This window comes from Nansenia antarctica (genome assembly GCF_963989245.1).
Source record: "Nansenia antarctica genome assembly, chromosome: 5".
In the NCBI taxonomy this organism is placed as follows: domain Eukaryota; kingdom Metazoa; phylum Chordata; class Actinopteri; order Argentiniformes; family Microstomatidae; genus Nansenia; species Nansenia antarctica.
The window spans coordinates 14,395,494-14,407,993 of NC_137690.1; positions in this window are offsets into that span (position 1 = coordinate 14,395,494).

A 12,500-nucleotide genomic window follows, 5' to 3' on the forward strand; every position below is an offset into this window, starting at 1 on the left:
TAATATGCATTTACTCTATGTTTTATTATTAATTTAAGGAAAAAGTGTTTGCTGTTTTATGTACTGTATGTATATAAGTGTACATTATGAGTGTGTGTGTGTGTGTGTGTGTGTGTGTGTGTGTGTGTGTGTGTGTGTGTGTGTGTGCGTGCGCACATGTGTGCATGTATGTGTGTGTGTGTGTGTGTGTGTGTGTGTGTATGTGTGTCTGTGTCTTTGACTTTGGCTGTCTCCTGCTCCAGGCCTAGCCATCGAGCCTGTCCAAGCTCCTGCAGAGAAAAGGGAATGGTCTGAGTTATCACAGCCCAATATGAATCAGCCACACACACACACACACACACACACACACACACACACACACACACACACACCCACAGACACACACACAGATCCCTCTACCTCATCACTGCTAGCCCGCAGAGGAGCTGTTTCCTTTCCTAAACTATTATCCCCCTCATCTGGGACGGGAGTGCGAAAGCTTTAGCTGTTTATGTAAGGCTAGTCTTTATGGGGTGGCGAGAGTTACCTCCCCCTATCACAGCATTCATCATTTGGAATGTTTCATCCTTCTGAGATCCCAACCTCATGGTTCACATGGTTCTATTCTTAGAACGGCATTCTGTGGCTTTGAGCTTTGGCAAAGACAAAGGTGTCAGGGACCATTCTGAGCATTATTTTATGACCACAATTTGATGACTACTTGTTACATAAAACTTTTGTAAATAGAGCAACGCACACTGCTATTCTTACCTCCTTCTGGATAGACCACAGAGACAATTGAACTACACAGTGTGCATGCACTGGACTCCTGATCTTTTGAAACATCAGTAGGTAAGCATGTGTTTAATTTGAGGGGCAGGTTGAGCCAAATGTGCCTCTTGTGTACCTCCTGAACTGAATTTATGTAGCGTTCAGCATATTTATTACAGTGGTGCCTCATCTACAGCAAAAACAATGAACCTTCTGTTTACTTTCACCTCTGATTCAAATCAGAGGAATTTCTGGCTGCTGTTATTGGGGTGTGTTTGCGTGTGTGTGTGTGTGTGTGTGTGTGTGTGTGTGTGTGTGTGTGTGTGTGTGTGTGTGTGTTTATGTGTGTGTGTTTATGTGTGTGTGCATGCGTGCTTGTACATTTGTGGGTTTGGGTGTACATCTTACCTCTCTGTGATCTTAACATTCAGTACAGCACTTAACAGCAGACAGAAAGGTTCTCAATGCACGCTAAGGAACTCTGGGGATACCCAGCACAAATAAGTATAACTCTGTCCTGAATAATCATATTGCTCTTGGCACACACCATCCCATATCTTCACAGATGTCTGTCTTTCTGAAACAAAGAGGTAATGGCAGAGGGAACAGATTAATGTTCTTAACATAGACTGGACTTAGGACAATAGAGAAACATTCCGGAAAGTAGAACGGCTGCATGCTATGAGGTCTGAAGCAGGATATGAGAACACTGTACTCGCGTGGACAAACTGAATGTGTCACAGCAGGCAGGTAATTAGATTACAATACATTTCTGTTTAGAGTTGAGGAAAGATTGCTTTAGACAAGAGTCCAGTTTTACAATGCACAAAGAGTCGGCAAGACATACAGTAACATACAGTATACATATCAAGAATGCTATCATAGTCCAGTCATAGCTAGTATTTACCGGGTATTTACTAATTACTCATTCTATACTAAATAATCTACTGTAACAACAATGGCTATTTCTGATTCTCAGCCTACCTACAATTCAATGCAACTAAGTAGCTACTTAGTATCAGATGGTGTACACAAGTGCTTGTGTTAACAATTCCCAATATACAGTGAAGTAATTACTAGGTACAGTAATTTCTAGCTACATTATTACTATTTGCAATGTTACAATGTTTTTCATAGAGATAGCAGGAATAAACAGACAGAATAAGCCATGTTTCCAAAAACATATGTTAAAACACATAGCATATCTCTCCTTTTGGTCTAAACATCGAACTGATTCAGCATTGTAAACAACATTGTTTATTTGAGCTTCGAGGAAGCATGACACAGTTTGCTTATCGTTAAAATTCCCTCTGCATCTTTAATCATACATGTTGTTTGGTCTGACTTACGGTATGTTGAAGTTATTGTTTCATTAGGTTACAATAGGTCCTTTCATGACCTGAACATTTTCCGTAATTATGCTAGTAGAGTGGAATGTTACTGAAGACACAAAATCAAATGTTCAGCAGCGCAGAACAGACATGCAAATAGACACTGTACATATCCTATTTGTCTACAACAAAATGCAGTTTAGCAACTAACCAGAATTGCAAATAGTGATATAGTGCAAAACATGCTGGTTTGATTCTAAACTGCATTTTGTTGTCTGGTACTTGTACTCTGCAATGACAATAAAGTTGAATCTAATCTAATCATATATGGCTGCTACATGTACTCCCACCATAATTGAATATTCTTCATTTCACTTTCACCATTATACAAGGAACGGAGACAGTATTTAAAAATGGTTTTTAAAAATATATTTTAAGGGTTAGGGTTAGTGTACTAGTAGTACACATATCTTAAATATTAAATACAATTGATCATGCTCATCTTAAATGGTTATACCTACAGTCTCCTAAGGAGCTTTCTATACAAGCTTGCTATGTTTGTCTCCAGATATTTGTGTTGTCTAAGGAAAATATTGAAGTACCTAATACTAAAATATCAAAGGGCAGTGTTTATTCACTCTCAGTCTTAAAGGTAATGAATGTCTTTTCAATAAATAAAATGTGTTATTGAAATAATAATTATCTTACAGTTGTCATTGTATTCTTTGATTATGATATAATCACCAGTGTTCAGAGGTTAAAAAGAGAGTGGTTGGCATCAGGGTTGTCTGTGAAATAACAAAGCTGGTCTAATGGTCATTATTTGGCACCAATGTATATAGCATTATGTCAGGGCTTGGACTCGCTCAGCCATAAATCTGAAGTGTAACTAGAGTCACTGCGGAGTGTGACTACTCATCTCTCTTCCCATCAACAATTTGTTCCAGCTGACACTGTCTGGTCAACAATCCCCGCCCTGGTTACTCTCTCTGTCAGATCTGATAGGTAGCTCTCTATCATGCTAAGAATTACATCAGCAGAATGATTATCCTCATTTTACAAACACCTCTGTAAAAACGTTCACGCCTGCAGATCAAATTAGATCATAGATCATGTCGTTGCAGAAGCGAACATGGGGATCTTGCCAGTGGGGGCTTGAGGCTGAAACTGTGTACTTGCCAAACCAACATTCTACTGAGTGAACAAAATACGTACTGAAGCTAGCTCAATGCACTAGTAGAAAACATACAACACTGAGTTGGGCAGTGTGCCCACTACAACTCTATTTTTCATTGTCCATTTTGTGTGTACAAACATACACTTATACGCAGTAATCAGTAGCATTCAAATACAAAACAACAGAAACAATCCATCGTTGGATTGCACTGTGCTCCAACCCAAATGTCGCTCCATTACTATTGACCCCACGTCTGGCATACAGCACCCTTCATACAGAATATTGACGCCAGTGATGCACTGTACTAGACGATTTGTGCTGCGCACGTGTTCCCATTGATTGTTGATTACAGCTGTTGACAATGACAAAATACTTCATCCATCACCTAACAGTAATGAGCTTCAACATGCAGACTCAATTCTGGCCCGGGGGCTGACTTCCAGAGAAACAAAGATTGAAAGGCAATCATGGCTTACAGTATTATGTGACTGTACTGGTAGATTGGAAAGAGGGCAAAGGGAGAGATGTACTAGCAGGACCGGGAACCTTTGCCTCCAGCTACTGTCTAGCCGATACAATACTCTGTCACCCCCTCAGGACGAGTTCAGGATCAATGATAGTGTTTTATCACATGGTGGCTAAGACTAATGTGCTTCCGTTAGGACAGGACAGGAGTCCTGCAGAGAGGTATGTAGGTACGCTAACGAGCTGTGCAGCTACCACTCCTTGTCACGGTGATTACCATCTCCACTGGGCATTCAGCAGTAGGCTGAAAAAAGAGGGGAAAGGAAATAAAACAACCACAACAACAACAATAACAACATAAAACAACATGGCACCCTACCTGGGAAATTTGACAATTCAGCTATTTCAAAGAGCTGTTTGCCCTGGCTAAAGAGCCCCTAGACAATACCTTAAGTTGAATTACATCTATTTGTTTTGTCGGATGGAAGTCAAGCCTAGCATGGAAATGAAAATTATTCTCAGCTGTTTTTGTTCTGGATGTTTTGGCCGCTGTCTGAGAGTCTGAAGCCGGAGCTGGGCTGTGTCCTGACAGCTAAAAATAACACAACCAAATGGCCCTTGCCCCCCTGAGGATCACATCTACGATCAGATGCGTTTTGACGGCACTAATGAAAATGTGTCTAATTAATCTGATATGTTGGACATGATCGCTGGACCTGGAGTTTGGGTTTTAATCCATAGAGACAATCCATTCAAATATATACACTAGCCGGGGTGATCGATACCTACCACATGTGACAAACAGCATCATCTTTATCGATGAGGTAAGGGTTGGGTATGATAGGATAGCTCTCAATTAATGCATGAAGATGGTTTGTTTCTCTCAGACCCAGTTTAAGTATGTTTTTGTCCTCTATCTTTTAAACAATACAGTTCTTGTCAAATAAGTATTTAGCTGTAAGTTGACCGTAACATGGATAGCAGAGATGCAGAGCGAGATTGTCCAATCAAATGAGCTTCACATGTATTTCTGTAGAAACACAACAGGCCGTTGTACTTGGTTTGCCATTTGCAATCTGGTCTATCTGCAATGAATACCCCGTTCCGCAGGGCTGCTCCCGGAGAATGGAGACTCATACATCTCTGCAGCCTAGAACAACAGAGAAGACTCTCTCATATTGTGTCTCTGGGTATAAATTTACATTTCTAATTTCTCTGGCGTTCAGCAGACAGCCCCACAGACCAATACAGATGTCTTCAGCAATGATCTAACTGTTCATTAATATGTATGCTGACAACCGACCAAAAAGAATAATAAAATTGCACCCTCTTCAGTTACAGATTCTCTGGGCTCCCAGAGAGCGAGGAGCAGTCCAAGAACACATCATGAATTCCTCTCTGCTCTCCTCTCCCAATCCGTCTGTACGTCTGGTCCAAGAGGGGTGGTCATCTCTTATTAAGAGCGATTTAAAGAGGATCCCTTTCCCTTTCATTCCTTTAATGTAATTGTTTAAGTATCAGAGCTCACATCAGGGGTATGTCAGGGAGGAGGAAACAGCGAAGCGATTGTTATTTTTTTTCCTTCTCTTGGTCACATCTTAGACAAGTTAACCTCTTTAATTAAGAGTACTTAGCTGTGTGGGCCCGGACGGGGCAGGAAGCGATGGTTGAGTCTCTGCCAGGCTGGATCGGGTTTCTCGGAGGACGATGCTTCCAGCCAGAACTGAATGGGAGTCTGGGCTTGTCAGCAGATGCTGTGACCAGGGATCAGTATCTGTCTGCTGGGTTACAAGAGCCCTTTTCCTCAAGACAAGAGAGGGAAGAAAAAAAACACAGAAGATGAGGGGGAAACTTGTTTTGTGAGATATCTGCTCTGATGTTTGAAACTGAATACTTGGCGTAGGCTGTCAGTATTCTCTGTCCTGGAAAGCACATCAGTACAGCTCTGTCCTCTACGGGGACGCCATCAGTAGCTGTGCAGTACATCAAACTCTTTATAAGAATTTGAGACAAGGCATTTGCACAGCCTGAGAGAAGAATTTGACTTGAATATTTTTAGAACATTTGAACATGCTGTTGCAACATAACGGTAAAAGAGATACATTTAAATTATAAATTCAATGTCAAGGTTGGAGATTACAACTTAAAATGTACTTATGTCTGAATAATGTCAGTTACATTGTGGTCAATAGCAAATGAATTCCCCATGGGCAAAAAGACAAATGGATGACTGTTTTGCATTTTGTTATTTTCCATATAATGAATCACAGTTCTGAGTTCTCTGTTCCGGCAATAACCAGGTCCAGCCTATTGCCTTCACGTGGTAATTTCACCCAGCATCCAGCCCTAAATGAACACATACTATACGTCATGTGGTTTAGATATATCTGTATTAGTTTCACCAGGGCTCCGAGAGAGACGCCTCTAATTTCAGTTTTTGATATCGTAACTATGCTTTATGCTTGTGGCCATGTGGAACGTTTGACGGGACAACCCCATAATCTTCATACATAGCTGTGTTTACCAGCCATCCAGGAAAGAAACAACTTTCCACCAATCCTTACATAAATTCTTGTTCTAATTATGAATTAAAACTAAGTATAACCAAGTTATTTTCAATGTACCAAGACTGTTAATATTCTACGCAATCAACGGTGTATTATAAATTAGTGATGGGATTTAGTGGATCAATTCAATAAGGTAAGGGATCAAATGTTTACTATTGACTTATAAATTATCTGTAAACAAGTTGTTAATACATATATAATTGTTTATACGTAATTCAGAGTTATACATAATAGGCGAGTGCCTTATTAGTGCCAAATATTTCCATGGAAGGCTCATGTTCTATAAAGGAAAGAAGAGGACTAAGTAAGTCAGTAAGTAAGCAAGTAAGTAAGCAAGCAAGTAAGTAAGTAGATAGATAAGTAAGTAAGTAAGTATTAGTGTAAAGTAGTAGAGGTATAGTTAACATCCTTCGGAATAATCAGATGAGTTACAAAAGGAGAGGCAGAGCATGTGTCTTGTCCATTATCTCCTCAGCACTGACTTCTCTGCCTGTACACAAAGTGAACTGCTAACCTAATCACCCTCACCGGGTATCGATGCACTGAAACACACCCAGATAGAGTTTCTCTACCATGAACTACAACATATACACACAAGGGGTCTTTTAAAGTTCAAAGTTCTTGGGTGTCCCATGAGGCCCCTTTTTGTCCAAATGACTACATAATTACCTGTCTCCATGTCTTGAAATGCAATGACGAGAATTGTGCAATAGTATGTGTTGCAATGAGTCTTTATCTAAAATGAAATCTGAACCGAATCAGTATTTCTCAGGGTGGAAAATATAGCGTGTTAGTAGCAACACCTGGACATTGCACCTGCAGATGTCACATAGCACTATTTAGTGTTTCCTCTACAACATTTTCTTTTTAGATCTGAGGGAGATTCTAGATGAAATCGGTGACCGTGTCTAATTGGCTATGCCTTTGATCTGGGATCAATCTCAACCATATGAACTGCACGTTTTTGTTGAAGGGAAAATTGACAGGGATGGCAACCCCATTTCCCAGGTTTACCACAAGCTTCAACTGCCCATAGCTTGTGGTCAGTCTCTCTCCCCCATATGGTCTAGGTCTGTCTGCATCGTAGACTGCTACCCTCCCCTCTCCCCCCCTACCCCTCCCCTCCGTCTCCAATTCCCCAGCTTCACTGAAGTTTCTCTGCTCTCCCCAGAGACTAGTGACCCTGTGAGAACAGGGAGGTATTCGTCCCCGGGACCCTCAGTGCTAAAGGTGCTAGCCTTTCTCACCTCTCCCAAATTAACTTCCAACCACAACCAACCTGACACAGATGTCCTTCCTCCTCATGCCTCCTCCTCCTGTCCTGCTCTGATAGATGTCACTACCACAAAAGAACAACAACTATGAATGGCAATATAGATATAAGAAATGTTAAACTTAGCCCCTGCCTGAAGTCTAGCTCAACTCTCCTCCATTGTTGTTGTTGTTGTTGTTGTTGTTGTTGTTGTTGTTGTTGTGTTTAGTTTAGTTTTCTAATCTATTGACAGGGATGTTTTTGCAACTTGAGCTGTTTAACCACAGCAGCCGCTCATTTGAATGCTAAAGCATTCTGAATCAGTGAGTGTCTGTGAATGCACTCAGCTGGAGATGTGGTCTCCCGCGCTGGGGGAATTCTAACCCCACCTGTGGCTCATTATTCCTGGCCCTGCCGTTGTGTGCCTTCCAGATTTAGATCCTTGTCCATTTCATCTTCCAAAAACGTTTCATGCAAAAAGAGCAGCAGGCCGCCTTTCTGGGGCTCCACGGCTGACACAGCTGCTTGCCTGGACTTCCCTTCCTCTATTACCCAGCCCATAGCTAGCTACAGAATATTAGAGACAGATTGTAAGACTGGAGAGAGACCACTGTATTGAGTAGGTGTCAAGAAACCTTCTCCATCATGGGGCTGCAGTTTGTGTACTGACTTAGTGTTTATTTTATAGTTTAGAGCAAATAATTGACATCATGTAGTGGCAATGAATCACAACATCTCTCCTAGGGAGTGTTGTGATCATATACAGTACCAAAAAGTGTGTCCAAACTTTTAACTAGTATTGTATATTATAAGACCTATGATTTGGGTGTAATACACATACACATACATAGCTGACTTACAATACAAGTACATGCCACATACTACAACCACATACTACAACCATCCATAAGAAAACCTTCTTCAATACAGTAGGCTACTGTTTGTTCACTGTCATATAAAATCAGGATATCTAGTTGGTCTATAATCTGATATTGAGCTGGCCAAGATTAACTGTTAAAAGACAACCATTAAGGTCAAGCACAGTCTTTAATTATCCTTTCATATTTTCCCCGAACAGTTACAGAATGTGAAAGGAATGCAATCGCTTGCGTTCCCATCTTGGCATTGCTGCTGTCTGGGCTGCATTCCAGAAAGCCAAAAAAATGCTTCAATATTCCCAAAGTCGATCCTTCATCCGCTAGTTTACACACAGTATTAACAGGCGAGCTCCCTGCCATCATATCAGACGGATCTGGTTAAATGAAACCAACCAGACTAATATGATTATTATAAAAGCTTTTAATGGGCTTGCTGATAGAAATTTCTACTGAATATATTTAAAGGAGAATGGAAATAGAGACTATCAAGTATGTTTTGCAGTCAACAGTCATTACTTTAGGCCAAATTGCTTTATGTGTCTTCATGGAAAATTGGTTCCCTTAAACAACTGGCTGACAAACTAGCAATTTGCCACCAAAATGGTGCTTGTTGCTTTTTTTTTTTCTTTTTTCTCATCAGGACAATTAGAACAATTTATTTCCACCATCTCCAGCCTGAATGGCCCTCTTTAGTGAAGATGTAATTTTGGATATCGTGTCATGGGGTGACACTCAAGCAAGAACCACAGCTCCATATCGAAGCGTTTCAATATTTAACGATATTAGATATTTCAACAATAAACGGTAACACTGTGTTTCATAGCCAATAAATGATTCAGAACATGTATATTCTAACCATTAGAGGAGATTGACGAGGACAGTACTGTATATCCAATGCCAGGATAAGGCAGGTGGTTGGAAGCTGAGGCATGGTGTGTTACAGGAAGGTTCCCATGTGTTTCTGTGACCCCAGGCCCCTATCCTTCTGCTATGTCCCCACATACCCCAGGCCCCTATCCTTCTGCTATGTCCCCACATATCCCAGGCCCCTATCCTGCTGCTATGTCCCAACAATACACTCGTGTAGGCAATGACTCAGCCTGACCTCTATCATGTATGGGCCAATAACCAAGAGGTTGTCACATGCTCGATTTCTTTCGCATTTGCTGAAAGTGTAGAGCATACCATATACTGTATGTTTTTATGTTTCTATATATGGGTTCAACTGTTGACACCGCCCTCTTGGCCCGAGTCTCTCTTGTTAAAGAGATGTTGTCTCTTTGAGACTAACCTAGGTAGAGGTTGAATATCAAATCAAAACAAATATTCCAGTGTGCAACTCAAGTTTATGCTAGTGACCTTCGTATATTGGAGTGTGAATGTGATCCCTGGAGAGTTGTTGAAAAGGAAAGCTGTGTTCGCTGAGGACAGGTGATTTCACCTGACGACAGATGATAGCCGCATTGTTCCCCCTGACTCCTCCGTTTGAAAAGTCCTCTGGATTCGCTAGCGGCCGCCCCCACTGCTTTGATACAGTTGCCTGGATACGGAGTCCACCTGCACGAGCATATGGTCACAGCATGCTGCTCTTCAAGTGAGACGACCACACTGCCAACACAGAGAGGAGCTCTTTCTATCTCTCTGTCTTTCCTTCTCCCTGTCTCTCTCATACCCTCTCTCTCATAAGCCACTCTTCTTCCTTTACTGTAACTCACATTCTCTATCCTCGCTCCTCTCTTTTCTGTCCCCCCTCCCCACCTCTCTATTTTTGTCCCTGTTACTCTCCATTTCTATCTAATTAAATCATTGATATCATTGCTTATAAAGAATGTCAAAAGGTAGAGTGCATTGCTGGAGGACGTAATAGGAAACACATCATGTATCCCAGAGGCTTCCACAAAACAATATTCCTGTGCCAAGGTAACAAACATATTGAATTGGAAATGTGCCAGAAGGCAAATATCAGTCGCAGTATTTGAATGTCATTTTTTTTCATGTCATTTTAACCCCAGTACAACACCTACCTATACAAGACATTGATTCTACACAGCATGAATAAATGCTGTTTATATGGATCCATCCAGGTCTGAAAAATGTTGAGTCAATTGAATACATATATTTACCATACTGCCCAACTCCATCCTCATGGCGTATACAGAAATGCAGTATAAATATCCAATAGTTTAAATATCTGCCATACAGTAGCGCTGAGACATGTCCTTCAACAGAAGGAAAATCAACAGAAACTTCCAGTGGGAGCCGATGTGTTTCAGCGTCTCTTCAACGTCTTCATTCTGTCACTGATGAGATGAGGGTGGCCTCCACGAATCCAACGCTAATCGCTTTAACAGCCACTCTGAGAATAGACATGTGGGACTGCCATTGTTCTAACCACAGCCTGAGCAAACCACACTGACAGCAAGAGAAGTGGCCGCTGAGAGTAATTATACACAGTGTAAGTGATGGATGGGTTACTGAACTACTGAATGACAGGAGAGAGAGAGAAAAAATTAAATAAAATGACCTCTGTAATGCTACCTTTCCTAGCCCTTGGGAGTAATTGAGGGCACAGCACAGTACTGTACCAGACGGAAAGGGTTTTCAGCAACGAGGATGGCAGAGGACACAGACCTGGTCTATCATCGAACACAGAGCAGCAGGGTCACTGCAGAATGCATATCAATGACCCTGACAGACTGACTGACTGACTGATGGTGATAACAGACACTCATAAACGTATGTGTTAGCTGTCAGATGCCCCATGTCAACAAACCCTGGCCCCTACAAAGGCACTAAGATTGGATAGATATTACAAGTGTTATATGTGTATTAGGCAGTGTGCGATTTGTCACCAGGGATGGTGGGGATTTCCGCCCTTCTTTTCTTATCCCTCACTCTGATCAGTGTCTTGTGTCTCTGCCGGGGACACGGTATATCCTCCCTTCTGATATGCGTTCGAACATTCATCCCCAGAACAGATGCTAATACCTAAACACAGTGATTTCTTCTGTTAATAGACCGACTAGGCCTAGCTCAATTACAGTGTTAACAGCCCGATGATTTCTCTGTCTTTTGAAATCAGGAAAGAGGAGCTCAAGCCTCCTCGTTGAGAAGCTACACTGTTGCATGTTGTCTGAGGCAGCTCGTTGATACATTGTTTCAGTGTTCTCCGCGGCAGCTCGTTCATACTGTACATGCTTTCAATGTCTGTCTGCAACATCTTTCCTTTCGCTTTCCTTTGCATGTGTGCTTCTGTATGCAAATTAGACCGGCAAAGATGGTGACGAACAAGCTTGGTCACAGCTAGACAGCTAACATATTGAAAAGAGAAGCTGCGTTGCCCTTGAGCATGGTTCACCCATGTGAGGGTTTATTTATAACATGATGAAAATTGTGTCGCCATATTTTATCTACCGTAATGTAAAATTATGTAGAATTGCATGAAGTGTGTTTCTAAAGGCCATTTTTCCAGGAGAGGCCCCCCGGACCCTCCACTGAAATTATTATAGTTTTCATTCATTGTTCTTAAAACTATAGTTCATCAGTATGCATGCAACAACTTTCCATATTATAATTAGATGTTATTTTTTATTGAATTAACTGACATAAAACTATTTTAAGATGATGAATAACGCATTGATTATCATATTTTGATGTGAAAAACACACAATAATACTTGTACTGCTTTGTTCCATGTGTTGGAGAAAACAGAGACATATTCAAGACCAAACAAAATAACACTGTCACCCAGCATTGAAGTAAACTGACTTGTCCTCACAAGGGCAGAGAGCTAATTAATTTGATTGTCTTCCTAGCTTTCTTTGAGACAAGACACCAATGCAGCAAAGATTTATCAAAGCTAGGTCAACTAAAAAGGAACACCAGCATTGTTTGAATTCTCCCCTCAACCCTCTTGGCGTTGAGTTTCAAGCGTTGCGTCCATCAGCAATCTGAGTCATGTTAAAGGGAGTGGTGAGTGACAATGGCCTCTTGGGTCACGCTTCCATATGGTGACCCCACTGGTAACTATGGTAAACCCTGGAGGGTAGAGGGGGGCAGACAACAGATGCAAACACCTGC